This window comes from Talpa europaea, assembly GCF_964194135.1.
Source record: "Talpa europaea genome assembly, chromosome: 14".
Lineage (NCBI taxonomy): Eukaryota > Metazoa > Chordata > Mammalia > Eulipotyphla > Talpidae > Talpa > Talpa europaea.
Genome location: NC_140082.1, coordinates 30,386,624 through 30,391,719, shown reverse-complemented (window position 1 = coordinate 30,391,719; position 5,096 = coordinate 30,386,624).

Here is a 5,096-nt window from a genome sequence, read left to right as displayed (position 1 = left end):
CCGTGATGTGTCGGTCCAGGTTATAAGTGACTTGAGGAGGTTGCCTGTGGTTACCAGGGCTCCTCTGGCCATGACTAGAGTGTGAGCCGACATTCCTCTGACTCTTGAGGAAACAGATGTAATATTATTTGGAGAGAAGACTTTTTGTTTTGTCTTTAAAATTCAGGCAAATTTTCTACCCTATACTGTGTTCTCTTCAATAAATAATTGTTTTCTCATCTTCTAATTAAATTGATGTCCAGGAAGGTGACTTTGTTTATCCTCTGGCTTTGCTTGCCCCTAGCCCAACACTGAGTATGCCCAGGGACTCATGTTCTCAGTTTCAGAAGTCCAAGATTATGACCATTAAAAGTTTGTGAAAAAGAGAGGAAGGAGGTTGGCAGAACTTTGATGTGCTATCAGTCAATGACACTATAGTCTAAACACACTCCCTTTTCCTGAGAAAAGGTTTTAAGACCAAGAGAGAGGAAAAAGAAAGAGGGCCAGGATGTGAAAGGGCAGCAGAATGGATGAGAGGGAACCTGAGATGAGCAAAGCCAGCTCCACCTCTTCTAGTCTGGCCCAGGGCCAGCCCTGATCCTCTGACATCACTGAGCAAGTATTTGTAGCAATTGTTACACACCTGTTGATCTGAGAACATTCCATTCTGAGGCCTCTAGCTCCCAGAGGGCTTTGTAGAGGACCCACAGAAACCAAGATCCCGGGCCTCCCCGGTGGCGCAGCGGTTGAGCGCTGGGTTGCGAAACTGCGCACGGCCTCTGTGGCGCCGGTTCGATCCCCGGCTGCTCCCCGGCCACCAGAGGAGGGTCCCACATGGCGTGCAGACCTCTCCTGCCGCCCGCTGCTCCCCTCAGCAGTGTACTTCGGTCCTTCTGCCTGCTCTGCTCCCCGCTCTGGCTCTGGTGAATTCTCTCACCCTCCCGTGCTTCTGACTGTACCCAGTGCATGTATAAACAAAACAAACAAACAAACCAGCAAACAAATAAATAAAGCATGCCTCTATAAAAAAAAAAAAGAAACCAAGATCCCATTGGGGCCAGGCTAGGAGTTCACACCACTATCATTCAACCTGGGCGATAAGATCCCTCTATCTCAAGGCACCTGTCACTCCTCATTTAGTCTCAGTTCCTCAGCTGCCTGATGTCTGCCCTTGAGGAGGAGGCGGCCCTGGTAGGTGTGGACAGGTCTAGCCAAAAGGTGACTTATAGGCCAGAAATGACATCATGGCTCTGGCCTTGTGAATCCAAAGCACTGCTCCCCGCTTTACCCCCAGAGCCCAATTCCTGGGCCTGCTGGGTTGCAAAGGGTGGGTTGTCTGAACTGTCTTTTCTCTGAACTGTCTCACTCATAGCCACTGCACTACACAGAGACATTTCTCAGGGGACTTGGGATGGGGATCAAGCTGGCTTATTTGAGATGAAAGCAGCCTGTCCAGCTGTCACTAGGACCCCAGGGGCCCTTCCAATTTGGGGTTTCTTTGGGCCTATTGGGAGGTGATGGGGGTCTCATTAATGCCCCTAAACCTCACCTTGTTAAGGGGGCAAGACATGGAGTCCATATACTCAAACCGAGTTTATTGGTTAGGGCTAAGAAAACTCCTTCTAAGGTAAGATTGTGCCAAAGTCAAGTACCCAAGACTCACTAAACAAGACCCTCTAGACGTCTTCACAGCCAAACATAGCCTTGCTGCTTTAATTATGAAGGAGTGCAACAGGGCTCTCTGACCTGGTGATAATTCTACCTCAGGAGTCCTGAGACCAACGCTCAAGATAATCGCTAGGAGCGCACAGGGATTAAGGATTTCTGGGCCAGGTATTGCCCGAAGGCTTTCTGTGGATGACCTTAATTCTTTCTCATGATGAACTTCTGAAGTGGGCCCTATGATTATCTCCACTGAAGGATGAGGAAGGTGACGGTTAGTGAGGCCAAGGTCTAAGGTCACAGAGCCAGCAAGTGATCAAGTGAGAATGAGCTGAAAATCAGTCCTCTGGCATCTGCTGTCCCCAGTCCCACCCAGGGTCCTGTCAGGTGGAGTGAGGATGCCCTAGGAGACACGGCAGACTGGTAAGGCTGCATCCACACATCTGGGTTCAAACTGCTGGGTGAGAGGTACCTGCTGAGTATCCAGTCTAGCTGGGTAGGAAGCTGGTCAAGGGCACACAGAGCTCATTGCAAGAGGCCACGCTCTGCCTCTCCCAGCACTGGCTGTAAGTCACACACAGGGTGGGACCTGGGGGATGAGCAGTCACTCTGGCACTCTCATGTGTCCAGGGGCCTAGAGAATCCTCACTGACCCAGGCTAACGAGGTGAGCCCAAAGGATAGAAACTGATTCTGCCACTTCAGCAGGAAGCCAAACCATTCTGTCCTTTTTACCAACTTCCTTGGTAAAACAAAGGCCATGGGATGAGGGCTATGTACCTACTGTCCATATTCCCCAAACCAACAGTCCCCACCCGAGCTGGCTGGGGACAGTGGGGCCAAATATTTGAAATTGGGACTGACCAGAACGTGGGTCCTGTGCTCCCTGGACTTGCCACACACCCCTTCCTTCACTCACCTCCCCCCACACCCTAAGGGTGGGCACAGCCCAAAACAAACAGGAGCAAACACTTGCCAGCCCAGGATCCTCCACTGACCCATGGGAGAAAGACAAAGGCCACCACAGACTTGGGGGGTGGGGGAGAATGGGGCTTTGTCCTGACTGGATAAGCAGGTTCCGAGAGAAGAGATTTATGTTCTGTAAAAAACCTTTTGGAAACTCTTGAGAAAGAGTGATGCTATTTGAGTCAGTTGTGCTCACAGGGTTGGGGCAGGTGGAGGCCTCAGCAGCAGGCAGCAACGCAGACTTCTGCTGTTTCCTGCTTTCCTAGTTTTCGGAAAGGGGCCCTGGCTCTACTCTACTGAGCCAGGCCACAGTGAACACGGGCGACAGAGAGGCTACGCTCAGAGCAGACTGATTTATGCTTCAGTCTCTGTGTGGCGTCTCGAGAGACCTGTCCATCCACACAAAGCAGGTGACAGGGTACAGAATGGCTATTGCTCTGATAACCTCACCAGGTGGGCCTCAGAGTTTCCAGTTTTCCTAAAAATGGCACTTGTGGGCCTGAAAGGGATTGTCCAAAATTATTTTTCACTAAAAACATCATTTCCTAAAAACAAAACAAAAAAAAACACGTCTTTTGAACATGGACCAGTGAGTACATAACTTTGTTGTCAGGGTGTGTTGTGGGGAGAGTAGGAGGAGAGGAAGGGAGAGAGGAAGAACAGAGAGAAAGGTGTGTGCAGGAGAACACAGAGTGAAGGATGAAAACCCTAAGTGTGGCGGGGGCCCCTTCGCTAGGTTGGGCCTCCCACCTCTGCACCCTCAGACTCTGCAGTGGACCTTGACCCAGTGTCCGATTCCCACAGTTCCTCCCACCTGCTCTGGCCTGACCTTGCCCACCCAAATGCTGGCTCCGGTCTGCAAATACAAACAGGGCAACTTATCTGCATTGCCTAACCAAGGTAAACAGCCCTGCACATGCCCAGCTCCTGCCCTCAAATCCCAAGGTCAGGCTATTGGGCGAAAGGTATGCACAGAAAGATTTTTTTTGGTGACAATTTCCTCCTGGTGAACTTTCTGGATGCAGGAGCTTTCAGCTGAGTAGATTCCTAATCATCATCACAGAAACTAAAGTCTACAAGGATCTCTAAACAGTTGTGAAGTCTGTTTCCCTGCGCCTTTGCCAAACTCTCTGCCACTTTCAGAGGAAGAAACCCCGAAATTGCCACTGGCCATCCTTTACAGTGACTCACAACTTTTTCAAACAGGAAGTCTTCCTGAGGTCTGAACTAAATCCCTCAGGTTTTGAGGTGAGCCCTCTCCCCTAAGCTCGTCTCGCATATAAACAGAGCGTAGTAACTGAAGGCCCACTTATGGCAGGCCTCACCACACACAGCCACAACAGCTAGAAAGGTGTGCTTTCCTCCACGTGACTGAGAGCTGCTACACAGACATGAGGCTGGCCAGTGCCTTCTTTAGTCTGCCCCCGATCTTACCCGTCATTGACTGTCCAGTCCAGCGCACAGGGGAAGGGGGTCTTACTCATTCTGATGTGTCTGAGTGAAAGCCTCCCTCTTTCCAGTAAGTTCACTGGTGTTCAGCGGCAGAGGCTGCCGCACTACACCTACTTCTGGTTCTAGTGTGCCTCTAGCCACCTTTGTGACCCTAGTAAACAACTAAACTCCTCTGAGCTTCCTCTAACCGCTGAGCTTCTGCTAACCTCGCTAAACTTCTTCATTGGTAAAATGAGGGCGCTTGATTAGATGGTTTCTTAGGTCCTGTGTGGAGTGAATTGTGTCCCCCCCAAATTCATGTGTTGATGTCCTACTCCCAATGTGACTGCTTTTGGAGGTAGGGCCTAGAAGAGATAATTAAAGGCAAATAGGGTCACAAGGGTGGGGCCCTGCTCCAATAGGGCTGGGGACTTTGTAAGAGGAAGAGACACTACAACTCCCCTCTCCCTGGTGAGCACATGGAGGAAAGGCCTCATGAGAACAAAGCAGGAGGCAGCTATCTGACAAGCCACTGAGAAAGGCCTCATCAGGGCAGGACATGGGGAGAGGGAAGAAAGATAGGGAACGGAAGGGAGGCAGGTAAAGTGTGTTGTGTGTGTGTTGTGTGTATGAGACATGCGTGCAGGGGTGGTTCTTTGTGTAGCACTGTTCAGCACTGTCCCCTCTTCTGGGAACATTTTTTAAAAAAAAGATTTATTTATGCATTCAAGAACTGGGGTACAGGCCAGAGGTGCGGGGTGAGAGGATTCACCAGAGACAGAGTGGGGAGCAGAACAGGCGGATCCACTGAAATACACTGCTGAGGGGAGCAGCAGGCGAGACAGGAAAGGTCTTTGCATCAAAGACCTAGAATGTACCTCTCAACTTCTGTCTGGCCCAAATGACACAGTCCATAAGCCCCAAACTCCTGCAGCTGCCACAGGTACTGTGAGCACCCTGGCAGTGTCTCTCTAACTGGGCTCTTATTCATCTAAGGAATTCCCACCGCTCACTGAAAGCTCTTGCCCACCCCTCCTCCTCTGCTTCTGTACAGCCTGC